Source organism: Mus musculus, chromosome 16, assembly GCF_000001635.26.
Source record: "Mus musculus strain C57BL/6J chromosome 16, GRCm38.p6 C57BL/6J".
Taxonomy (NCBI): domain Eukaryota; kingdom Metazoa; phylum Chordata; class Mammalia; order Rodentia; family Muridae; genus Mus; species Mus musculus.
In genome coordinates, this window is record NC_000082.6 from 91,138,909 (window position 1) to 91,166,070 (window position 27,162).

The following is a 27,162-nucleotide window of genomic DNA, read 5'->3' on the forward strand; positions in this document are numbered from 1 at the left end:
CAGTGCATGGTATCTTGGCCAAGTTCTGGATGGTGTTGTAAAGTAAATGGTGTGCGTATTGAAGCTACAGAGATCCAGATGGAATGCCCAGATGGCTGCGTCATCTTAGACACATTACTTAATTCTCCCATCTTAGGACAGAATAACATGGTACTTATCTCAAGGGGGTATTGGGTATGGAAGGGGCATTTTCAAAGATAATACATACAACCCACTGAACACCTACTCTAGGACAACCCTCTGATGGCTACTGCATTGTGGTCAGGTGTCCCACAACAGACTAAGTGATGTCTTTGTCATAGTTGTGTTGTAGCAGCAAGTGTTCTCTGTATCTATGGGTAGAGGCCACATCTCACACTACTTGAGGACTTCCTGATCCTGTCCTCCAAACAGACAGCTCAAGAGCTTCTCTATGCTGAGAAAGTGTGAGAAGAAACACCTGCAGGATATCATGTTTATAGGCTAAGTGGTCAGGATTGGCTGCAGATGAGACTAGAGGTGTTGCTGTCATTACCATTATTATCCTCATCATCATCATCACCACCACCACCATCATCATCAGATCAGTTGGATGGGTCCCCAATTCTCCGCCTCCTCCATGGAGAAGAAGTGGGACTGTCCTGACAGCACTCTCTCTGCTCAAAGAATGGAGGGAGGGGATCCATGTGACCTCACATGAAGCCTCTGCCAGCTGCAGCTTGGACATGCCAAGTTCTGGAATGCAGCTTCTGGGCAGCGGCAGCTAGAGCGCTCTGGCTCTGTGCACAGCAGGCCCTGGCTGTCCTGATAAGAACTACAGGCCCCGGGAGAACCAGGCGGCTCATCTCCCTGTCAGGGGGCTCTCGCCAGCCTGGCTTGCTCTACATTGCTGCTCAGCGTTAGTGATGACCCGTCTGCAGATTTTAATCCGTATAGATTCCCAGAGCCATTGCTTTGAAGACTGGCGGCTATGCTAGGTCTGTAGGCAGGCAAGGAGGAAGAAGAGACAGGTGGGAAGGGTGGGGGGCGCTGTCCTTTCCCCTCTCTCTGTAGTCTCCCCCTGAGCAGAAGCCTTCCCCTCTGCCTCTACAAGGGACAAGGGATGAGAAAAAGGCTCGCTTACACTCCCAAAGAAGCACAAAGAAAATCAATGTGTCTCCCCGACGTGCTCGTGTGAGCTCCGCCAATTTCTTCAAGCCCCTGGTGTTCAGCGGGTCAGCCCAGTTCCCAACCCAGTCCTCAACTGGATTTAGAAGGCGGGGACCCAGACAGCACTCAAATCCCTCATGTGGAGCCTTGCTGCTTCTCATTTGTATAAGCTACAGCGGAGGAAAGTCTCAGAACTTTCCCGGGCTATAGGACTCCGCTTTGAAGCAGTTCCCAACAGTAATTCTGTAATGGACACAAAGCTTGCTTACACCGAGTATCTCCCCTGCAGAACTCACAGCCCGGCTTGCAAGGATGGCAGTGCGGGACTCCCTCGGGGAATGAGCTACCCTGGCCAGAGATCGGCTGATTTTTTTTTTTTTTCTTTCCTGACACAGACCCATAAACACATAGATACCGAAGAGTTAATTTGCGTTTTTTAAACCCCCTTTCCAATGCCCGCTCTCATTCCTATAAAATCTCCATGCCCAGACATCAAATCAGTAAGCCCTGTTGCCTGTCAGTGAATACAATGTCAGGCCATTAGTATGTTAATAAGTCCGGAGGGCGACAGGTGGCCTACTAGACAGCTCAATTAAGCTGCTCATTAAACACACGCTAACGAACAGCCAAGGCAGGGCCTGAACAGCACCATTCTGTAATGACATGATGTCAGAAGGAACAAATGAGGAAAAATAACAAAAACATTACAGCCGGGACAGACGCCACTAACAAGAACCCCTCGCACTACATCAGCCCCCAAATTAATGAGTCACAGGGATCAAAAAACTCGACCCAACATTCTCAGGAGGCTGAATGGAGCAAGATTTTTTTTTTTTTTTTTTTGGTCACTATTAAAAAAAAAAAATCTCCAAACCTAAAATGACTGCAAAAAAAAAAAAAAAATTTAACTGCCGTCAATTATTAAAGCAAAGTTTATTTGACACGACTAATAAGGAGGTCTGAGAAATTCGTATTATGGAATTTGAATGAAAATCATTATTTAATGAGATCATCATTGACATTTGATTGGCTTTCTTTCCCCCTTGCACAGGTTTGAGCCGTTTGGCTTCTGTACTGCCCGTCCAGTCTGAGCGCACAGCAAGCGAGCCGAATGAGAAGGAGCCCCCGGGCCTGCTGCTCAGGTGAGGCTCCTACTTGTTAGGGATGTAAGCCCCGGGACTTCCAGCTGCTGCTAGGCGTTATCTCATTTCCTAAGAAGTAGCTTCCAGAAGCAAACCTCTGCGGGGACCACTGCTGACCTTGGAGAGACGCACTGCTAAACTAACAGGCTGCGGGGCCCTGACCACAGCTCTGAAGCTGACACCCACCTTGCAGTGAGGACTTTGCTCCAGGTTCTAGGGCTGCGCGGGGCGGAAGCTGGGAGAAGGCAGGGGACCACCCACTCTGGGTGTGTGTCTGGGGAATCTTAGCGCATCGCTTGGAAGCACGGCTCTGCCCATGCACTGCTTCTCTAAATGGAGCTGAGGGACTGCTGCTCTGTGACTCGAAGTACCTTGTTTTACTTCTTCGCTGTAATTTCATGGACATGATGATGGCTCTGCCTTGTCTCCCAACTTAAAAAAAAAAAAAAAAAGCCGTTTTGGGGCCTTAACAATTGAACTTAGGGCCTTGTGCCCTATTAGGCAAATGCCAGTGAACTCCATTCTCAGCCCAAGTTTTATCTGTTTGTTTAGATAGGGTCTTACTAAATTCCCCAGACTGGGAATTCTGTGCCCAGAACTGACCTTGGAACTCTCTTTCCTCACCTTCCCACAAGGCTGGAATACGGCCCAAGTCTGGCCCAGCCTTTCTATTTTAAGCAATTTGTTCAAAAGAACTGTAAGATACCCCTGGAAGTTATCCTCTGTTTGGAAAGCTGAAACTGGTAGCAAAAACAAAAAACAAAAAACAAAAAAAACACTGCAAAGAATCAAGGATTAAAAAAGTTCGGGATATTATTTAGAAACACAGTTAGAATTTAAAATCGATGTTAGGAGCATAGATCAATGATAGAGAGCTTGCCTTATATGTGCAAGGCCCTGGCTCTGAGGTCCAGCACCGCGAATGAATGAATGAATGAATGAGTAAATAAATAATAAAAATAAGCCTGGGGTACCAACACTGCAGAGGTAAAAGCAAGAGACTCAGAATCAGGGTGACAATCTTTGGTTAAATAGAGCTCTGGCCTAGCGTGGGCCTGTGTGAAAAAAACAATGTCTTGAACATCAGCTGCCTGGAGTAGATGAAAGGGTGACAAGGCAGGACATCTGCTGGGCGGGGCATCTGCTGGGCGGGGCATCCTCTAACCCTGGGAATATGAGTAGGATGTGTGGGTGGGAGGAGCCCCCAGGATGCCTATGTTAACCACACACCCCAACAAACAAAAATAAGTTAGGGTACTCCTTAAGGGTACAAAGAAGCCATTCTACCAGATCAACTGTTCCCAGTACTTTAAAATACAGGGAAGACCAAGACAACTGCAAACAGTGAGGTTAGAAAATTAAAGTTCCAACATCTTCTTCTGCATCCCAAGTGACCATATTGGGTGAGTCTTGGCCCCAGCTGGGAATGAGAAGGAAAAAGGTGTCTAACAAACACAGGGAAGGGTAGTCAAGGAATACGTATGTGCAGGGGTGCGTGTGGAAGAGGTGAGGTGTCAGTGGTCACACACCCCCCATGGAGACAAGGCAGGGGTCCTAAAACTGAAGGGCATTGGGAGGAATGTGGCAAAGCTAGAGGAGATGCCACCCAAAAGGGCAGAGGCAACGGAGAGTAGTGTGGGCCTGCATGGCAAACTGGACAAGCCCATTGACCACTGCCCATTGCCTTGGTCAGGTTTTCATATTGTTGTGCTAAAACACCACGACCGAAGCAACTTGGGAAGGAGAGTGTTTATTTGACTTACACTTCCGCATCATCAAAGAAAGTCGGGACAGGAATTCAAGCAGAACAGGATCCTGCAGGCAGGAGCTGATGCAGAGGCCATGGAAGGGTGCTGCCTACTGGCTTGCTCAGCCTGCTTTCTTAAAGAACCCAGCACCACAAGCCCAGGGATGGCACTCACCATGGGCTGGGCCCTCCCCCATCAATCACTAATCAAAAAATGCAGTTGGATCTTATGGAGTCATTTTCTCAATTAAGGTTCCCTCCCTTCAAATAATGCTAGCTTGTGTTAAGCTGACGCAAGACCAGCCAGTGCAGCCATCTGATGGGAGAGCATTCGGTCTTTGAGCAAATGTTTGCTGAAGTTCCTTCCTTAGCAACCGTGGGAACACAAAATGAAAGCATTTACCACTGTCTTCAGGAAACATACGTTGGAGTCACCTCTTCATACTTATTCAAGAACTTCTCTAGTCTAGACTTTGTCCTAGTTGCTAAGAATCATGATGTGAGCTTGGTCTCAACCCTCATGGTCATAAAAATATCCCCAGGCTGAGTGTTGAGGTGGCTCTGTTATTTGCCTAATCTTTCTAGAATGATCCTAAGGACTGGAGCTTTCACACCGGAGTCTTGGCTGTAGAGACCCAGGGACACTGACACTCAAGTTTCCCCCAGGGACATGAGCAGGCCATTGTACCTAAAGTCCATAGTCACAGAGCCACATGCGTGTGCACAGAGCTTGCCACCAGCCCTTAATGCCCTGTTATTCAATAGGAGAGGACAGTTACAGGTCATTTGATATTTGAGAAAATTCTCTTAACAGAGAAGGCAGAAGCAGAGAAAAAGAAGGGGAAACCTGGAGGCCACAGAAACTCTAATATTGTAAAGGGAGAATGAAAGGGTTTTCTACCTGCTCAGACCCTTAATCATTTATTAGTGACCACATGATCTAAAATTGCTTTTTTTCTACATTCATGTTTGAAAAAAGTGTGCTGTTATTTGAAGTAAAAACTTGTTGTTCTTTGGAAAGTTAGTTAGGTCAAATGATGTTTTTCTGGGGCACACAGGTGAAAGGCTGCCTTGCTAAAGCAAATACGTGAAAGACTGTTTTCCTGAAGCAGACACAGGTGAACGGATGCTTTGCTATAGCAAACACGTGAAAGGCTGCTTGATGAAGGAGTATAAATATGACCCCACAGACAGTGGGAGACGAGCACTGAGCCTTGGTTTGGTTTGCTCCGCCTCGCCATTCTTCACTAACGACACCCACGTATCGGTTCGCCTTACATGGTGTTGCTGAGCTCTAAGCGTGCTAACTCCGACACTGAGAGAAACTCTCACCCAAGAACTGCTCGTGAGGTCCCAGTGGCAGCTTGCCAATTCTGTGACCTCGCCTTAGGCCATTTGGACGAGCCTGGCAACTTCTTCAGGGTTGAACTACTGCTGCCTGGGTTCTGCCTGCCTAGAGGACTGCTCTGCAGCTGCTGAGTCGTGTTTGGTGTTTGCTATGGGACTGAACTGCTGCCCAAGAAGACTGAGCTCATCCCCCAAAGAACCAGTGCTGAACAGGCCCACCTCCCCCAGATCCTAATCACTTTTCTTTTCCACTATCTCTTCTGGGTGGTGAGCTAGAGGAGAGGTTGAACCCTATTAAAAGTAGGCTGCAAATACTTCACGCCTACAGTCGTTAACTACAGTCATCATGCTGGATCACAGATAACTAGGACCTATGCTCCTGTCTGAGGGGAGCTTGAGTCCTTCGACACCACCTTCCTATTCTCCGTGCTCCCTAACCCTTCTACCCACTCAGTCTCCAATGACTATCAGTCTATTCTCTGCTCCTACAAACTCACCCTTGCTACATCCCGGGTTTGAGCATGGTTATGGCGTTTCTGTGTCTGGCTACTTTACTCAGTATAATGCCTCCTGTGCTCATCTGCATGGCTAGAAATGACAGAAGCTCCTGTTTGGTAAACGGCACATCACTGTGTCTTCTTTGTGTACACACACACACACACACACACACACAGTGCACACATATATAAATGTTCATTACATACATACATTCTCTTTGTCACTTTACAGTTGGATGACTTCCACATCTTAGCTATTATATAATTTTACAGTGTACAAAGAGATGAGTATCTCTCGTTGACGAACTAAATTCAATCCCTTTGGATACATACCCAGAAAAAGGATTGCTGCATTATATGATAATCCTGTTTGTAGGTTTTGAAGGAATCTCCAAACGCTTTTTCAAAAGTGGATACCTTCCCACAAACATCATACGATCATTTCTTTTCTGTGCACTGTCACTGACGCGTTAGCTTTTGTTGAAAAAAATAACACTTATTTATGTATGTGTGTTTGTGTATCTGTGTGTATGTCTATGAGAGTGTATGTGCACATGAGTTGCAGATGCCCAACGAGTCCAGAAGAGGGCATCAGATCCCTTGGAGATGGGCTTACAGAAAGTTGTGAGCCATCTGGTGTGGGTGCTGGCGTCCAAACTAGAATCCCATGACTGAGCCGCGGGTGCTCTTGACTGCTGGTTTATTCTCTGATCCCCATTTATACTTCTTGACAATAGCCAGTATAGTCGGTATGAGACAATAAGTCATTGAAATTGTAATTAATTTCTCTGATGATTTGGATATCAAACATTTTTCACATATCTTTTGGCTATTGGTTTTCCCTTCCTTTGAGAAATGTCATTTTGGGTATCTAGTCATTTTTCTTTTCTTGACATTGAATAGCTTGCATTCTTTAATTTTCTACACTTTATTGCTTATTTGGTGTGTGTGCAGGCTTGTACTTGTCTAGTGTACATGTGGAGGTCGAAAGACAATGTGCAGGAGTCAGGGGGTTGTTTTGTTTTGTGTGTGTGTGTGTGTGTGTGTTGTCCCTTCTACCATCTGGGTCTTAGGTGTTGGAAACTTGGGCTGTTAGGTCAGTGGCAAATACCTTTACCCACTAACCCATACAGCCAGCTCTAGTTTGCATTCTTCTTATATTTTGGCAATTATTCTTAGGATTTGCAAACATATTCTTCCAAGTCCATGGGCTGAGTTTTAGCTTTGGAGTTTCTTTTGCTGTTGTTTTGTTTGTTTGTTTATTTTATGTAAACCCATTGTTTACTTTGGCTTTCGTGGATTAGATGAGGTAAATCTGAAAGAACAAAGTTCAAAGGGGCTGCCAGTCATGGTGGTGCACTTTTAACTCCAGTACGTTGGTGGCAGAGGCAGAGGACTCTCTGTGGGGCAAGGTCAGCCTGGTCTACAGAATGAGTTCCAAGCCAGGAGGACCTGTCTCAAAATAAATAATCATTCAATTTAGAGAATAAGCAAAAGTCCCTCAAAACAAGAGAAATAAAAACATCAGGTTAAATGTTCAGACTGTGGAGGAAAACACTTGAGAGAAAAGAGTGAACTCATGACGTAGCAGGGCCGCACCACACCACCATGTCTAACATCTGGATTTGGAGGGTCTCATGCCACACCACAATGGATTTGGAAGGTCTGCAGACAATAAAAGGCAGGGTCCCGAAGCAGTACTCTGGGAACCTTCCCAGTTTCAAGTTCACAACTTTCCCAGTTGTATCCAGTATCATGGGTTCAAATTCATTTTCTGAGGTAAGTCACTGTACAAACAAAACCCTAAATATTCCCAGGACAAAGAAAATACACCGTCTATAAAGAATCAACCATGGAATGCCAGGGCCAGGAATATGTTCTAGAAACTGTGCCTTGTAACCTTGATTAAAATATTTCTAATAAAAGGGGTAAATAAATCTCCAAATGTTACAAAGTAACCCCAGAAGAGTGAGAATGGATTGAAAACTCCCTCTAGGGACCAGCCAGCCGCTGCTTAGCTAAAGCCAGCTCCAAATGTAGGTCACCAGAAGGCTAGGATATGCCTTGCCCCTTAGTTTCCCCTTAACATGGGTCAACATGATTCATAAATGGGCACATAAAAATTATTCAGATTTATCAAACACAAGTTTAGCTGCATGTCAACACTTCCTGCTAGTATTTATTAAATGAAACTCAAGTGTTTACTTCCCAACTTTGCATCTCTATCTCATGGTCAATGGTCCACCACACCCAGACACACACCAAGTCTAAATCAGAGCATCCTGTAGGTTTGAGAAGTAGGTAGATAAGGGGTTAGCAGAGCTTCACCTGGATCCAGTCTCCTCCGGTCCCCATACAAATGGCCCTGGAAGCCAATGGCTGTCAGTCTCATATCACTCGTTTGTCCTTCTTGCTTTCCCCTAAATTGGAGACCCAGGTTATGGTTCATCTCCTCCTGTGGGACAGAGATGAGATTCTGAGAGATAAGTCTTCATTTTTCTCTCTGTAGGATGCCTAGAGACATTCCTCATGATGCATTGAGCACCTGCTGCTGGGGGTGGCGCTGGGGGTGGGGTATTCAATAAAATATGCATTTTTTATTGTTTCAGACTCTGAGTGTGGGCCAAGACTCTAAAATCTTTGGGTACACAGTATTGGCCTCTGGAAACAGGAAAACCTCACTTGGAACCATAAAAACAACTCCTATAACAGCAACAACAACTTGAACATGCCTATCAAGAGGTGGTTCAAGACCCTCTGGGATCGAATGACCCCATTCACATGGGTCGTGTACCAGATATCCCATGCATCAGATATTTACATTATGATTCATAATGGGAGAAAAATTACAAATATGAAGTGCAACAAAAATAATTTTATGGTTGGGGGTCATCACAATATGAGGAACTATATTAAAGGGTCTCAGCATTAGGAAGGTTGAGGGCCACTGCTACAGAGAAACAAACCTTTGCTTCCAAGGTTATCTGATAAAATAGAAAGTATTTTCTGTCTTTTTTTAAAGAAGGACAATTGTCTTGTTTACAAAGAGTCCTTGGGTTGGAGAGATGGCTCAGTGGTTAAGAGCACTGACTGCTCCTTTAGAGGTCCTGAGATCAATTCCTAAGTGACCCCGGCATCCAGTGACATGGTTCATTAAGTGGCAACGCTGGGTTTAGACTAGACGGCAGGTCTGAAGCTTCCAAGTCAACAGTCTCTGAGACTCCTGCTGGAGACAGAAGCAGCTTTGGTGGAAAGCATCATTTACCAGCCGCAGTACTATGTCTGACTCTTGTCATTCCACCACACTTCAGTGGGAACAAGTGTATGACATGTCCTTCAGCGACCAAACCCATTGAAAACTCCAGAGCTGGGACGGGCAGGACTAGGGAGCAGTGTAAGACTTGAAAAGCAAGGCTCTGACCATCCATTTTATCCACTCAAAGTATTTGAGGTGTTGGGATAAGGAGTGTGGGAGTTCTTAATAGTTGCCCCCCCACACACATACCATGTTTTCCAAGTCTTCTACTGTCTTAAGATTTTACTGCTGTAAACAGACACCATGACCAAGGTAACTCTTATAAGGACAATTAATTGGGACTGTCTCACAGGTTCAGAGGTTTAGTCCATTATCATTAAGGGAGGGGCATGGCAGCATCCAAGCAGGCATGGTACAGGCATGGTTCAGGCAGAGCTGAGAGTTCTACATCTTCTGAAAGCTTCTAGCAGAATCCTGGCTCCCAGGCAACTAGGACAAGGTTATTAAAGCCCACACCCACAAGGACACACCTCCCAACAGTGCCACTCCCTGGGCCAAGAATATACAAACCATGACATTCCTCTCTCCCTGGCCCCCATAGACTTATTCAAGCATATGAATCTATGGGGCCCATATCTAGCCACAACATAATTTTAAAAGTACATTTAGTCCAACAGCTAAGGTCCCCATAGTCTATAGTAGTCTCAACATTATTCAAAGTCTCTTCTGAGATTCATCCAATCACTTAACTGTAATCTCCAAAGCAAGACAAAAAAACCAGCTGGGCAAACTCCAAACTCTACATCTCCATATCTGATGTCAAAGCTGTCTTCAGATCTCCAACTTCTTTTCATCTTTGTTGACTGCAACAAACTTCTTTTCCTGGAATGGTTCCACTCCTTGTTAGCAACTTTCCTCAGTAGATAGCTCACAGCTCTGGCATCTCGAACATCTTGGAGTCTCCAAGGCAACTTCAATGTTGCAGCTTCTTGGTTCAATGTCTGGGATCCACACATGATCTTCTGGGTGCCTCCAAAGGGCTGGCATCATGTCCCCAGCTATGCCCTCTGTAGCACATAATCTACCACACCAACCCAGTCACACTCCTGACTCAAGTCCTCCCCAGAGTTTGCCTTCATTGTGTAAGCATTGGAAACAAGGAGTCCAAAATCAATACCGGAAGCATAGTTAAATTTGAAGTTTTGGATAATAAATTATTTTTTAAAGTATTTGCCCTTAGACATTGCTCCAAGATTGAGGATCTTCAAACTATCATTCCTGTTTTCTGAACTGGAAAACAAAGACCCAGAGAAGTTAAGTCATGCAAGGGTATATATATATATATATATATATATATATATATATATATATATATACATACATGTATATATATATATACCGCTGGGGAATCGCAAAGGTGGGAACTAAAGCTGGGCATCTTAGCACTGTATTTGCTCCTTTGTTCAGTTCATCAGAAGCCTCTGAGGCAAAGAGGTGGCAGCATCCCCAACCCAGAAACCAATGTGCTGATCCAGGCACTCAGATCTGTGCCCCAGACCACTTCTGCCTCTGACTGTTGGAAAAGGTGCATTACATTTGTATCTCAGCTCCAAGGTAGAGTCTGGCTCAGAGAGGGCGCCTGGAAACCATGTGTTTAATAACTTAAGGGGTAAAAAGCAGTGTGGTGGTTTGATGAGAAATGTCTCCCACAGTCTTGGGCATTTGGACTTTTAGTTCCTGTGGTGGTTTAAATATGCTTGGCCCAAGGAGTGGCACTATTAGGAGGTGTGGCCTTGTTGGAGGAAGTGTGTCACTGTGGGGGTGGGCTTTAAGACCCTTCTCCTAGCTGCCTGGAAGAAGAAGTCTTCTCCTGTTAGCCTTTGGAACAAGATGCAGAACTCTCAGTTCATCCAGCATCATGCCTGCCTGGACACTGCCATGCTGTGTCCTCGATGATAATGGACTGAACTTCTGAAATGTAAACCAGCCCCAATTAAATGTTCTCCTTTATAAGAGTGGCCTTGGTCATGGTGACTCTTTACAGCAACAGAAACCCTGAGACAAAAATTAGTACCAGGAGTGGGGTATTGCTGTGACAGGCCTGACCATGCTTTTGTTTGGAAGAATGTGGATTTGGGGAATTTGGGTTTGGAATGCAGTGGAGTGCCTGGAGTGGGGATTTATGGGAAATCCTAGTAGGAATATGGAAGACTTTGTTGCTAAGAGTGATTTGAACTGTGGAAGCCTGACTCTAGAGTGTTTAGAGGAGAAGAATTTTAATATGGGGCTGAAAGACTGTTCTTGTGATATTCTGGTGAAGAATGTCGCTGCCTTTTGCCATTGTCGAAAGAGTCTACCAGAGGCTAAGGTGAAAAGATTTAGATTGCTTTGACAAAGGAAGTCAAAACAGTCTAGTATAAATTTTGTTGTATGGTTACTAAAGTTTACACTTATGAAGAGCCTTTTGATGAAAAGGAGCAAGCTTTGAAAAGTACAAATTGTACGGTATGGTTCAAAGAATAAAGGGGCACCAGGAAATACAATGGAGCTGAATCCTATGTTCAAGGAGATAAACAGATTGAGAGGTGACTTTGGGGCAAGATCCTACCCATCTAAGCTTATTGTTTATGCATTTGCCGTTGAATAAGCAATAGTTATATCTAGGCATTATTATTATCTGGTTATTGCTTTTATTTAGACTTTTAATCTAGAATGAGCTACAATATAGAAACAGAGGTCCCAGGCTTTTGATCTGGATCTTGAGAAATAGGGACCATGAAAAGCTGAGGTTCAGGCATGGAAGTACAAGACTTTAATCCCAGGGTACAGAGGCAAGCAGATCTCTTGAGTTCAAGGCCTGCCTGGTACAGAGAAAGTTCCAAGCAGAAAAAAAGCTTAAAGGCCAGGCATGGCAGTTTAAGTCTTTGATCCTAGCATTCATAGTCATGCAGATTTCTGAGTTTAAGGTCAGTCTACAGAGTAATTTCCAGGACAGCAAAGCTTAGGCAATGAGGGAGTTAGAAAACAGAAAGCTGATGATAGTATAATAGAAGAAGAGGGTCATGTTCCAGCTCCAGGAAGCAGCAGAACTTGGCAGCTTCTGCCATGTGGCTCTTTATTTAGAGTCAAGAACAGAAGAGACTACTAGAATAATTGATGCTGGTTAGCTGGAGCTAAGAGATTAGCAGTGATTAAGAAGAGACCAGTATCACTGAGATGAAATCTGGGAAGTATTTTCTAAGAGTACAAAGAAGCCATGTTCCAGAGAGCCAAGGTTGTAACTTTGTGCTGCAGCTGAACTTGGTAATGTGTAAGAATTACCCAGGTGGTACTGGTTTTGTAGACATAAAAGAGTCATGAAGAGGAGCTGAGGCTTGGCACTGTGAAAGACCATGGAAGGCCATTGGTGAAGATGCAGCCTCAGGTGCAGTTGACAGCCCAGGACTGAAGGGGTCATGCAAAGGATTTGAGGCTTGGCACCATGAAGAGAGCCTATGAAAGCCTATTGGTGAAGCCTAGTTGCAGTAGAAGACTTAAAGTAAATTAGAAATGCCAATACCATGGAATGACCACCAAGAATAGCAGCAGCAGCGAAGTGGAGTCAACCAGAGCCTAGAGTGCTACAGAGGGCAGAGCTGGAGAAGCGAGGCCAGTGCTTTGAGGGATCCCAGATGATCATGTGTGGATCCCAGATACTGGAACAAGAAGCTGTAATGTTGACGTTGCCTTGGATACCCCATTATATTAGAGATGTCAGAGCTGTGTGATATCTGCCGAGGAGAGCTGCTAACAGGGAGTGGAGCCAGCCAGAGAGAAAGAAGTCTGCTGTGGTCAACAAAGCAGAAAGGATTTGGAGATATTAAGAGAGCTTTGACCTCAGACATGGAGATGCAAAGTTTGGAGTTCACCCAGCCGGTTTTCTGACTTGTTTTGGTTCTGTATCTCCTCACCATAATGTTTTTGGGATGGTAATGTATATCCTGCATGACGTTGGAGGTATGTGATCTGCTTTCTTATTTTGACTTTATAGGGGATCACAATTAAGAGACTGCATGGATCTCAGAAGAGACTGTGAACTTTGGACTTCTAGTAATGTCGAGACTGTAATAGGCTATGGGACTTTTAAAGTTGGACTGAATTTATTTTGCATTACGCTATGTTTAGGTATGGCCCCCATAGACGCGTGTGTTTGAACAAGCCTATGGGGGCCTGGGAGTGGAATGTGGTGGTTTGAATATGCTTGGCCCTGGGAGTGGCACTATGAGGAGATGTGGCCTTGTTGGAGTAGGTGTGACCTCGTTGGAGGAAGTGTGTCATTGTGGGTGGGCTTCCTCTTAGCTGCCTGGAAACTAAGCTTCTCCTATTTGCCTTTGGAACGAGATGTAGAACTCTCAGCTCCACTGGTGCCACGCTTCCTGCCACGATGATAATGGACTGAACTTCTGAAAGTGTAAGCCAGCCCCATATATGTTCTCCTTTATAAGAGTTGACTTGGTCACGGTGTCTCTTCACAGGAATGGAAATCCTGCCTAAGACAGTTGGTCTCTCACACTGCTCTAGGTTTTTGAGGTGTATTTGTGGGATTCACCAGCCTGCAGGGCCAGGTGGGCATGGCTGTGTTAACATGATTCACACCTCACTCTTGTTCTGGGTATGCAGTAGTCACAGTCACGGAGCTTCATGGAGAGCCCCTGGCTGGATACATGATGAATGAATCTCTCAAGAATTTACAGAAATAAAGCATGAAGAGACGTACACATATTTTCAGGGCCTAGCCCTTCCTTTTAGGATAGTAACCTTTAAAACTGTCATGGGAGAGAACGGTTACAAATGGCTCAGTGTGGTCTGGGTGTGGTAGCTGGTGTCTGTGAGCCCAGCAGTTGGGAGGATGGAGAAAGAGGCCAAACTCAGATGGAGAACAGGTTAGGCTACATAGAGTGTTCCAGAACAACCTGGGCCAGCTGTGGGGGTGAGCTTCGAGAGACCTTGTCTCTAAATAAATAAATAAATAAATAAATAAATGTAATATGTCTGGAATTTAATTGCAAAAGAAAACCCGGAAGGGACCCTGTTTAATCGAATAAAACATGGCATCAGGAAGTCAGTACATATCTGCCCCCTTCCCAGCACTCCAAGATAGAAGGGGTCTGGGGCAAGGAGTATAGTCTGTGCCTTGATTGTGCCTTGTCACCAGGGAGAAGACCAATGTTTGTGTCTATCTGCCAGAGTTTGCCCCTGATGACCTGTCATAGCTTGAAAGGAAGGAAGAAAGTCTCTGCAACTGGAGACCCTGAAACCCCCAGTAAGAAGCCGACTGAGAATGCAAGTTCAGGATCTTCCGGGACCACCAGCTGATTTCAGCTCAAGAGTAGTGCCAATATGTCAACAATGTCATGCAGATTAGAGTACTAAAAATGAGGGAGAAGACAGGACCAAGGGTGGGCAAGAGGAACCCATAGAGATCAGAAATCTTCAGATTCCAGCAACCTTTAAAATCACATGGGGAATGCAAAATGCAGATTCCTGGATCTTTTCTAAGAACCATCGAGTCCAAACCAGCAGGCTAGGTCCTAAGGATCTGTCCAGAACTACTTTTTATAGCAAACTGGAAATGTTCTGAGTATTCAGAATTCCAAACAGAATTACAGTTCTCCGTGCTGGTTTCCTGAGGTAACATGTTGCATGTTGCTTTTGCTTTTCATCAGCCTCTCGTCTCTAACACTCTCCTTTCAAAGCAAATGTCAACTCAAAGAGGGAAACTACACCCTAGGAAAAGCAAGGAAGCAGTCTTCTTTCAACAATCCCAAAAGAAGATAGCCACACAAACATAATTCCACCTCTAACAACAAAAATAACAGGAAGTAGCAATCACTTTTCCTTAATATCTCTTAACATCAATGGACTCAATTCCCCCCAAAAGACATAGACTAACAAACTGGATACATAAACAGGACCCAGCATTTTGCTGCATGCAGGAAACGCACCTCAGTGACAAAGGCAGACACTACCTCAGAGTAAAAGGTTGGAAAACAATTTTCCAAGCAAATGATCCCAAGAAACAAGCTGGAGTAGCCATTCTAATATTGAATAAAATCAACTCTCAACCAAAAGTTATCAAAAAAGGATAAGGAAGGATACTTCATACTGGTCAAAGGAAAAATCTACCAAGATGAACTCTCAATTCTGAACATCTATGCTCCGAATGCAAGGGCACCCACATTCATAAATGAAACTTTACTAAAGCTCAAAGCACACATCGCACCCCACACAATAATAGTGGGAGACCTCAACACCCCACTCTCAGCAAGGTCAGATCATGGAAGCACAAACTAAACAGAGACACAGTGAAACTAACAGAAGCTATGAACCAAATGTATCAAACAGATATTTATAGAACATTTCGCCCTAAAGCAAAAGAATATTCCTTCTTCTCAGCACCTCAAGGTACCTTCTCCAAAATTGACCATATAGTTGGTCACAAAACAGGCCTCAACAGACACAAGAAGACTGAAATAATCCCATACACCCTATCAGATCACCACAGACTAAGGCTGGTCTTAAATACCAACAAAAACAACGGAAAGCACACACACACACACACACACACACGGAAGCTGAACAACGCTCTAGTCAATGATAACTTGATCAAGGAAGAAATAAAGAAAGAAATCAAAGGCTTTTTAGAATTTAATGAAAATGAAATACATCATACCAAAACTTATGGGACACAATGAAAGCAGTGGTAAGAGGAAAACTCATAGCTCTAAGTGCCTCCAAAAAGAAACTGAAAAGAGCTTACACTAGCAGCTTGACAGCACACCTGAAAGCTCTAGAACAAAAAGAAGCGAATACACCCAAGAGGAGTAGACAGCAGGAAATTATCAAAGTCAGGGCTGAAATCCACCAAATAGAAACAAAAAGAACTATACAAAGAATCAACAAAACCAGGAGCTGCTTCTTTGAGAAGATCAACATGATAGATTAAACTCTTAGCCAGACTAACCAGAAGGCACAGAGACCGTATCCAAATTAATAAAATCAGAAATGAAAAGGGAGACATAACAAATAAATATATCTTAAAATAATTATTGTTTGTTGAATATTAACAGTTGAAAATATTAAAATCATGTTCTACAAACATCATGGAAATATTATTGATAATTTTTCTCACTGTGCTTGAATTAGCATTTCCTTAATGTTTAACTTCAAAGAGTTTTTGCTATTTTGAATTTTTAAAAATATATTTACTGATAAAATAATTTCTTTCCTAGAAACATTGATAATCTTTTTTAAGTAAACTGATTGTTAGACAATGTACACAGATATATAATACATCTTAAATACTCTTTCCCTATGTCAAGTGGTATCATAAAAGGCTTTTGAATATATTTCTTAATGATTCATTTTTTATATTTTATGCTCTTTTACTATGCTTAATTTCCAAAGACCATTTTGTATGTTTTGAAACAATTTAGTATTCAGCATTAGATATAGGATCCTCAGTTACAGATAGTATTAAATATTCATTAATGATATTTTTAGGGTATGAAAGGATATGAATATAAAAGTTGAACAATTTTTATGTATTATTTGATTCTCAAAATACTCAATATTATCAATATGCTTGATGTATAAAATGCATTTAAATAAGAAAAAATAAGAAAAATAAAAAAGAAAATGGTCAGGGCTGGAGAGATGGCTCAGTGGTTCAGAGCACTGGCTGCTCTTCTAGAGGACCTAGGTTCAATTCTAAGCACCCACATGGCAGCTCACAACTGTCTGTAACTCCAGCTCCAGGGGACCCAAGTCCCTCATACAGGCATACATGCAGGCAAAATGCCAATGTACATAAAATTTAAAATTTAAAAGTATGTAAAAGACAAAAGAAAATTCCCACCCCCACCCCCCAGGGCTCCTAGAGAGTGGCATTATCAGAAGGTGTGACTTTTTGGAATAGGTGTGTGGCTTTGTTGGAGAATGTGTCATTTGGGGTGGGCTTCGAGGTCTCGGATGCTCAAGCCAGGCTCAGCATCTTACTTTGTTTGTGCTGTCTGCCCATCTGAATATTGAACTCTCAGCTCTCCAGCACCATGTCTGTCTGCCTGCATGCCACCATGCATCTGCCATGATGACAATGGACTAAACCTCTGAACTGTAAGCCAGGCCCAATGAAATGTTGTTTTTAAAAGAGTTGTCCTTTATAAGAGTCCAACCTCCCCGCCCCCAGCCCCAATTTTCTTAGTGAGTAACAGGGGTGCTCAGAGAGATTCACCTTTGCTCCAGTTGTAGAGCCAGGCGTATCCAGGACATGAGTAGTGTGAGGCTCCCTTCTGGCATCACCAGCCCACAGCTGGCTTCACCTGAGAAGAGTCCAGCCCACACGGGTCACTCCTCCAAGTTGGAAAGAGCCCTGAGTTCCCCTCAGTCCTTGTGTGGCTTTGCAGGCCCCATTTCTGATACTCGACGGCCTTCTCCTGAGTGTGAAAATCCACCAGGGCCTTTTGTAAACCCAAGTGAGGATTTTGAGGCTGCATTTAAAATGCCTCCTTCTTCTCTGAAAAAGGATTAGGTGCAACGAAGTGCTTGAGCCTTCAGCGTCTTTGAAAAGAAACCCGGCCTTAAGTGCTAAAGCTCGGATTCCACGAGGTCGGGCAAAGGCCTCCTCAGGAAAGCGGCCTGGCTGACGCAGCTGCTTAAGACCCAGCGCCACCTTTTCATGGCGACTCCATTCGGTGCCGGCTGGGGGTTGGGGCAGACCAGATGTTTTAAGGGGATTATCGCTGAAACAAAAGCCACTTTTCCTGTGTGCCACCCACTTCTTAAAGGCAATTTTTCCACACAATGCCACCAGAATCGGTGGGAATGGAAATCCGAATTTCCACCTTCTGATGGCCTGCAGCACCCGAGCCTCGTGAGGACCTTATCTCCCCGTCCTCACAGAAACGCATTACCTCCATCAAGACTGCAATGTCCCCTACTCCTTCAGAATGCAATCATATTTAGAAATAGGATCTTTAAAGAAGCTATTAAGATAAAATGGGCACACACAGGAAGGCTCAAGTCACCCCCGTCTTTGTAAGATGGGGAGGGGAGATTAGGTTGCAGTCCTTTTGGGGAGGCACAGGGGTAAGATGTCATCTACAGGCCAAGGACAGAGAGGCCTCCCGAGATATCAACCACCCCAGTGGGAAAGCCAATCTCAGCCTTCCTGCCTCTGGAATGATGAGAGAAAGACATTCTGTTGCTTAAGCCCTAGCTGACTAACACAGCCTGTGTTTGAACAATGAGCCAAGCAAGGCTTAGCCAGGTTAAGTAACTGACCGTGGCGCACAGCTCGGGAGTTGCTCATCTTGGGCCGAGGTCTGATTTCTCTGTTGCCAAAGCCCCGTGTTTAACTTTTAACTCCTGAGAGTGGAGCCAGGAGGGGCTCCCAACGGTCTGAATTCCTTACTTTTCTGTTGATGCGAACAGATAACCGACAGGAAGCAACTTCAGGAGAGAAAGACTTATCTGGATACAGTGAGGGAGCTGTCCATCATGGTGTGGAGAGTCATGGCAGCAGAGAGAAGCACAGCTGGCTCGTTGCATCCACAGGCAGGAAGCAGAGAGGTGAGCACTGGAGCCCAGCTTGCTTTCTCTGTTTCATTCAGTCCATGGCCTTGGTCCACGCCACTCACATCAAGGTTGGGTCTTCTCTCCCTCACTTAAGCCTGGAAACACCCAGGTGTAGATACACCCAGAGGTGTATTCCCATTGATAATTAAGGTTAATCATCACACACTCTTCTGTCAAGAGTTTCTGTATAAGTTTCATGATGCCTTCAGATATGGGGCAGGAGTTGGATCAATGCTAGTCTTCAGTGCCCAACCAGAGCACTGATGCAATGACTAGCCCTCAAGGCTGGGGACTTACATAGCATGTGGCTTGACTCGGGGCTTATTCTAGTTTCATTCTGATACTGTGATAAAACACTCTGATCAGAGCAACTCAGGGGAGGAAGCAGTTAGCTGGCTTATGCTGTTGGGTCACATCCCATCATTGAGGGAAAGTCAAGGAGGAATTTGAAGGAGATACCATAGAGGAATGCTGTTTGTTGGTTCTCACACTGCCTAACTCAGACTCATGTTCAGCTAGCTTCCTTATATAGCCTAGGACCACCTGCCCAGAGAACAGTGCTGCCTACAGTGGGCTGGGCCCTCCAATGTGAATTAACAATCAAGATGATCCCTTGCAAACATGACCACAGGCCAGGCCAAGAAAGACAATTTCTCAACTGAGGCTTTTCTCTCCGTTTATTCTGTACTGATACTTAATGCTTAGCAGGTCAGTGGTCAACACAGGCTTGTCAAACAGACTGACAAGGAAATACTTTTCAAATGCACTTAGCAAATTTAAGTGCCCTTCTAGGACTAGCTAAGAGCTCCCTAGGGGTGGACTCTTGAAATCTTCAGTTTTCTGTAGATTCTCAAGGTGACAACAATGTATAATCAAATTATTTCTTCTGAATCCAAATATTCCTCCTTAGAAAGAAGAGGGATGCTCATGAGACTCAGGAAATACAGGAAACTTGCAAGGCTAAGGAAGCTCCTGAAACTTACAAGATTTACAAAGATTCTGCCCAGATTTATCTCTGGCAGCTACCTACAACCTGTGCAGGGAACTTGAGGGATCCATTTCTTTAAGTTGTCATCCATTGTGCAGGCTTTTCAGCGATGGAGCTACCTTTGAGTCAACCATTCTCCTTTAAGTAATACCTCATCCATGCTTCCTTGGGTAGTCCAAAACAAAAAACAAAACAAAACAAAGCAAAAACCCAAAACACAAAAAAACAAAACCACTGACTCACCAAGATAGACTTGGGTGGAACAGTCTCTTCTTTGATCTGTTACTGGTATCTAGAATGAGTAGGTATTTATCTCCATCTTCCTAGGAAGAGTTGCTCAGTAGGCACATTTGTTACAATCTTTACAATTGTCCCTCCAGTGTAGTAATGTAGTAATGCCTGTGTAGACTACAGCTCTTAGTAAGTAACATGCCTCCATGGCCTCTACAATAGCTCCTGCCTCCAGGTTCCTGCCATGTTTGGGTTCCTGTCCTGATGTCCTTCAATGATGTGGAATTGTAGGCCAAATAAAGCTTTTCCTCTGCAACTTGCTTTGTGTTCCTTCACAGCAACAGAAACCCCCATGAGACAGGGCTCCTCATGACAGCTGATTCTTCTCCGGCGTTCTTGTATCACCACACAGAAGAATGGAATGGTCACAATATGGGTTGGGCAAACCAACAAGAAGAACTTTAGGCACAACAGATTGTAATTTGAATGAAAAGTGCAAGCTCTGAACTCTCAGTAGTTGCAGGGATTACCATCAACAGGATAGGGTTAGTAGTGTTACAACTTTGAACACATGACGGGTTCAGGATGCCAAATTTGAAGGGGCTGTCAATGTGTGTTAGAGTTCTGTGCTCTCTGGGTAATGGTGGTGGTGTTATGCTAACTGAGATCAGGCCTTTAAAGAACAAGTCTGTAGAGAACAGGTTATGGACAAAGCGCAGGTCACCCTCCTCCAATTTGTATCTCCACTCTTGACAGAGTCCTCCTCTTTAGGAGCGTTAGAATCTAGGAGGAGAGCTGTTCCTTCGGAAGACTTGCCAAGTGCTGCAAAAAAGACACAGCATATTTCATTTGGATCTTGCGTATCTTAGTATCCTCATATATCATTGAGCTAGACAGGCCTTATACAATTGTTATCAGTAGTATCATCATCAATACAAGAAGCACTGCGGCAATGAATGGGGAGATCTTACCCCCCCACACCCCCCATGGCACATCAAGACATACTTGCCAGTGACTAGAAACATCTTTAGTTGTGACAGAATGTGCTCTCAGCATCCGGTAGGCCAGGAACCTTATGGATATCCCACGCTGCCAGACCGTGGCCCACAGGAAAGGATGATCAACTGCACGTGTGAAGTCATTGAAGTCCTGAAGGTACCCAGGTTAGTTGGATCTTATCTTCTTCCTTTTTCTGAGAATGGGATGTGTCCTGGCTGGTTTTGTGTCAACTTGACACAAGCTAGAGTCCTCAGAGAGGAAGGAGCCTCAGTTGAGAAAATGCCTCCATGAGATCCAGCTATAGGGCGTACCCAATGGGGTACGGTCCCGCCCATAGTAGGCGGTGCCCTGGCTGGGCTGGTGGTCCTGGGTTATATGAGTAAGCAAGGAGTAGCAAGCCAGTAAGCAGCACCCCTCCATGGCCTCTGCATCAGCTCCTGCCTCCAGGATCCTGTTCTGTTTGAGTTCCTGTCCTGACTTCCTTCAGTGATGAACAGCAATGAAGAAGTGTAAATTGAATGAACCCTTTCCTCCCCAACTTGCTTTTTGGCCATGGTGTTTTGTCAATGAAATAGAATTCCTAACTAAGACAGGGTTAGCATGTACAGAAAGCCTGGGAGCCTGTGTTGACGCTGATATGAAATTTGAGGTCACACCCAAAATCCCACACTCCTTGGGTAAAAAGTGTGTAAGAGGCAGGTGGATTTCTGTGACTTTGAGGCCAGACTGGTCTACAAAGTGAGTTCCAGGCCAGCCATGGCTACACAGAGAAACACTGACTTGGAAAACCATAAGGAGAGAGAGGTGGGGGGGGGGGCGAATAAGGTGAGCAGCTGGAAGCAGGAAAGAAACTAAAGTTAGGCTCAGAATTGCTGCCTCTGCCGCTCTTGCCAACCCTGAAGACACAAAAGAGCCGCCAAAAAGACCTTGCAAGTTTCTAGGTTAAGAAACTGTCAGGCCCCCTGAGCACTTTTCCCAATCCTGAGCATTCGCTGCCATGACTGGGGGACACCAGAGGGCGCTCAAGAAAGGAAGAAGTGGCCCTTTGACCACCAAGGTTTTCGGTCTCTATGTAGTCCCAGGGGCCAGGGGGACAGATAGTTCAGCCATCACGAGCCAGCACCGATTCCTCCCAATTCTCTGCTCAGAGAGGCTCAATAAAACTTCCCGGGATTGTGGTTAAACAGACCTTTGCTGGCTGGCTGAAGGGGACCTATAGCTCTGTACCTTCATGTTATGAATCCTTCCTAACTGAGAGGGAGATTTTGATCTGAAAGCAAGCCTTGTAAAGTTGAGATGTTGCTAAAGGCAAGGCTCAGGATAGACCCTTTTGTAGCATGGTTAAAATTACAGGGGTTGGAAGCTGGTTGGCCCAAAAGGTAGATTCTACTATGGTCATAGTTGTTGACTGGTAACAACCAAGAATGAACAGGGATTCATGTTTACCTGTAGATTTTGGTGGACCAGACAGATAGTGAGTTAATTTCCTTAGGTGTGCACCAGTATGCCAACAAAGCACTGAAAACCAGCTGGATTAAACAAGCCCGTTGTCTGTCTATTAGTTCTGGGAGCTAGAAATCTAGGATCAAGGTAGGCTGCATTACAGTTTCCTTTCACTGAAACATTCCCTTCAGTGTGGAGAAAGAGGATCGTGAGATTCAGGGATCACAGAGGTGGAGAGGGTAAACCTGCCATCTGGCCGAGAGGGTTAAAGCTTGCAAGATGTTTGAAAGTGCCTCCTCGGCTTTGTAGACACAGTGAACAACTGCTGGTGGGGGAGGGCTGGGTGGGGTGGGGTGGGGTGAGAGTAGAGCAGACCAGCCAGTTGTCAGGAGTCTCTCCAACTGTTAGGCTGCCTACAAGGCATGTGGAGAGCGCCAGGGCTGCAGTTTTCCTGAGTCATCCCCTGTGTTGCCTCGGGCTTTGTGGAGAAGGGGTTGCCTTTCTGAGTCACGATTGCTCCTGTCCGTAACCCATATTCCCTTCACTGGTTCGCCTCACTAGACTGTGGTGCAACCATTTCTTTGATCTATCAAGGGTTCCCTTTCTGGGGTGAGCAGAAGTGTATTGCATCCCCCCATGAAAAGTCTCTAGCGCAATAAATCAGCTCCAGAAATTTGGGGGACCATCTCTCCCAGCTTCTGATGTTGCTGGTCATCCTTAGCATGGCTTGGCTTGTAGGCCCATTATCTAAGCCTCTGTTTGTATCTTCATGTGGGTTCTCCTTGTGTACATGTCTGTCTCTCCCTGTCTCTGTCTCTCTCCCTCTTGCTGTCTCCCTCTCTTTCAGAAGGAATTAAAGCCATGGCCTGGCCCATCTTAGAGTATCTTAGTCAGTTCTCTAACATGGGTCTCCATCCCCAGCCCCTCAAGTTCCCCTCTTGGCTTCTTGACATTACATCACAGGGCCTTTAGCACAAGGGTGCTTAACACTGTCTCCAGAGAACACCTCCCAGGAGGTAGGAGTAGTCATTTCAGCCAGGGAAAACTGAGTCTGTCTTGGAGAGTGGGAGATGAACATTGATTATTGATTATTCTTTCCCAGAGGCCATTAGCACTGCTTCTTGGCACTTTGGACTCACTCTGGTGCCAGTTGCAATAAATGAAAACCATATTTAACTTAAAAAGTGAAGCTCACAACGGTATCGTATTGCACAATGGAGCTGCAGTGGGGCAGGGGGGCAGCTACTGTTTCAAGATGACTTGAGAATTCAATACAACGTGGGGCTGTGTGGTTACATGCTTTGAAAGGCACCTCACAGATGGGTTTCATAATTGAGAAATGTATTTGTTCTTTGTTGCTGTGTAAAAATAACATGACTCAAATTTTGGAGTTGGATGCCTTCCTGGAATGGTTTCCCTCCACCTTACAACACTTAGGGGGCTGCACGGCCACAGCGTCGGGTGGGTGGTGGGGTTATAAGTGCAAGCCTTTGGACACACCACAGGGAAAAGCTAAAGGAGTTTGCAAACAGATGCTGAAGAAGACAAGGGATATCTCGAGCCAGCACCCTGAGGCCTGCGTGGTGTCCAGCAAGGTAGCAAGGGGGAGAAATGATGGAGTCATTCTTGGAGTCAAGCAAGCAGGGCTTCACGAAGCAGGGATGTCACAGGGATTATAGCTCAAGGTAGTTCCCTGCTCCGAGGACACTGGGGGGCAGGGAGCGGGATCCCAGGGACATCCCTGCTTTGACTTTCTAGAACATTCTAAGATCTCTAGCTCCCAGTAAAAACAAATAAGGTACTCTTAAAAGGAGTACTCTGTCCAAGTACCAAAGACTAGGACTTCCTACTGCTCCCAGGAACAGGACCTTCTCACAGCCCTTGCTCTGAATCTGCCCCTTCAGGGTCATTTTTCAACATTAGAACATTGTTCAGCCTTCCCATGTTCCTTGGATTGTGGAACTAAAGGAATCTTGTGGGTGTCTTAAGTCCTCCAAAGATACATGCTCTGAGGTTTTATTCTGGGACGGGGAAGACATCAGTTCTGGTTTTCCTGCCCCTTGAGTAATAACATGCAAACAACCATGTTCCTAACAGACTGTAGGTCATGGGGCTTGCCAGTGACTTGTGGTGGCTTAGAGAGAGAGCTTCCCCTCACCCCCTGCCCCCTGCCCCCCCCCCCAGACACTGCCGGTCCAGCGAGCTGCAGCTGAATGTTCGCAAACTCTAGCCAGGTGCAGACTCAGACTGTAGTAGCTCTTGCAGAGTTCCTGGTTCCCCAGCACTTGAAGGAGACCTAGAAGATACTTTCTTACAAGCTCTGCCACCGTGGTGGCCGCGGCACCACCACAGCTGCAGCTACTACTGGGATCTCAGAAGTAAGGCTTTGCTTCTGGACTCCGGGAATAAGGATCAGGAAGATGGAGAGATGTGGTTTAACGGTTCCCAGACACTTCCCACCGAAGGTCTTACAACTATTAAGCAAACTTGAAGACTAACTTGGTCCAGGCTTAGCTATCCCAAGATCAAGACTGGTGTCCAGGGAAGGCTAGTGTCTTGTGGAAGAACTCTATGCCCAAATGGTCTAAAAGTGGATAGCTGTGTCACCGGAGACTCGGAAGATAACTCAGTTTCCAGATGGTTTAGCTGAGGGACACCCTCCAGGAGGTGCCCGGCTTTGTGACAGACATATCAGTGAGTGGGAGCTGGTGGATCTCTGGGGTCAGGAGCTGATGGGTGATGGGAGATAAGACTGTAACCAGCCATGTTGGCATGTGTGCCCCCTGCAGGCTGAGCCCTGGGAACATGGGATCTGCCCTCCTCTCCCCTCTCCCAGAAGCAGGGTTCTGAATAATACTTAAGTGACAAATTCATTTAAAAACACAAAACCACACAGGCAGAGCTCTCTGGTTAAAGTGGGGGGGGCTGTTATGGGAGGAGCCTGGAGGTGGGGGAGGACAGAGAGACTGGTGTCCTTGACATCTTTCTCACATGGCTTTCTCATGACCTAGTAGTTTTCCTATAATACTTCTGTGGAACCCCTGTGGAACCCCAAGGTTCAACAGAGTGACCCTTTCCTTCATTTCTGAATCTATAAACACATTCTGGGATGCCCCAAGGAGGAAACCTTTAAAACTCACAACGGCCCACAGTATACTGACTGCCTTCAAAACAACAGAAACTGTCTAGGAAAAACTAGGTCATCAGTTTTTGTTGACCATGCGTATGTCTGGAGCATCCGACAGCACTCAGGGTATGTGTCGAGTTTGCAGTCCTAACTGACTCCTAGAGGCCTTCCCAGATGGTGCAAACTGTGGGTCTCCAGAGAAATTCAATGTGAGTGTGTGTGCATGTGTGTGCATGCATATGTGTGTGCACGTGAGAGAGAGAGAGAGTGTGTGTACATGTTCAGAAAGGATGACAGTGGTTCCTTTGGGCAACCAAGCCATCACACACACTGTGTTTCATTAGCGGGAAACTGAATAGCAACATGCTTAAGAGGATGTTTTCCAGAGCTTCACTGCTCAAGTTCGAGTCCCAGCTCCACCACTTACCACTAGGCTGGACCTAGGCAAGTGACTGAACCTACACTTGTTTCTTCATACGTAAAAATGGTAGTGATGGTGACAGTACTTACAGATTTATTGAAGACTAGGCTTATCTATACGCCTGGATCGTGTGTGTGTGTGTGTGTGTGTGTGTGTGTGTGTGTGTGTGTGTGTGTGTGTGTAATTGCATTGTAGTCATTTAACAAGAACTATAGAATCACTTGACAGGGCCTGGAGGGCTCAGTTCTTAAGAACACATACTGCTCTTGCAGAAGACCCGAATTGGATTCCCAGCACGTAGGCTTGTAACTCCAGCTCCAGGGGATCTGACACCCTCTTCTGGCCTCAGTGGGCACCTGCACTGACCCATGCACGCGCACGTGCACACGCATACACTCTCTCTCTCTTAAAATTAAATTAAAATAAATAAGTGATGTATTGTCATAAGAGGTTTTTTATATTTGTGTACTGAACCTTCAACTCTATTTTATATTGATTTTCAGAGGTTGGTGTGGTGGATAATCTTAGCTGTCAACTTGACATACTCAGGAAGAGGGAACTGCATTTGAGGAATCACCTTCGTCAGATTAGCCTGTGACCACGTCCGTGATTCATTTTCTTAACTTCTAACTGATGTGGGAGGACCCAGTCCACTGTGGCTCCTACCATCCCCGGGAGTGTGTAAGAAAGGTAGCTAACCATGAGCCTGGATGCAAACCTGTTTTCTCCCACGGTCTCTGCTTGAGTTCCTGCCTTGGCTTCCTTCCCTTGATGATGAGCTGTAAGCTATACACTAGGTAAACTTTTTCCTTCCCGATGTATCTTCCGTGGTGGTGTTTATCACATCAACAGAAAGCAAACGAGAATGGCTGGGCTGAGAAAATATGAAAGCTAGATACTTCGATGCCTGGATCCTTTAACTTCTAGTCTCAAAACAGTATGTGTTAAGTGGTTCCTTCAAGGTCAGATGTGAAGTTCTCGAGTAATGGAAGCCCAGGTTGTTTGCAAAGAGAGTTGCATGGCTCTTAAAGCAGCAGATACCTGACCCCTGATCTCAAGTTCTCCTCATCTCCAATGTCTTTTCCACAATTCTAACATCAGTTGTGTCTGCCATTTCCTGTTTGTGAATAATGGCGCTGTAAACATTTATATAGCAGTTTTGTTTAGACATATGTTTTCATTCCTCTTGGATATAAACCAAGGGGTGGAATTACTGGGGCA

At 45.2% G+C, this 27,162-nt stretch overlaps 1 long non-coding RNA gene across 1 annotated transcript in view, besides 1 other annotated feature; it reads right to left on the reverse strand.

The window, feature by feature from the left end:
* Gm41492 overlaps window positions 1–27,162 on the reverse strand; it is a 66,077-nt gene that overhangs the window by 4,433 nt on the left and 34,482 nt on the right. The window contains exon 2 of the long non-coding RNA XR_876242.2: window positions 8,190–8,316. This is a non-coding gene — a long non-coding RNA (predicted gene, 41492). The remainder of the gene's footprint in view (window positions 1–8,189; window positions 8,317–27,162) is intronic.
* Window positions 237–3,362: an enhancer, noted in NCBI's record as "VISTA enhancer mm817". NCBI's record gives its function as "enhancer in: neural tube[7/11] | midbrain (mesencephalon)[7/11] | forebrain[9/11]" and the evidence as "EXISTENCE:transgenic organism evidence [ECO:0001131][PMID:17130149]".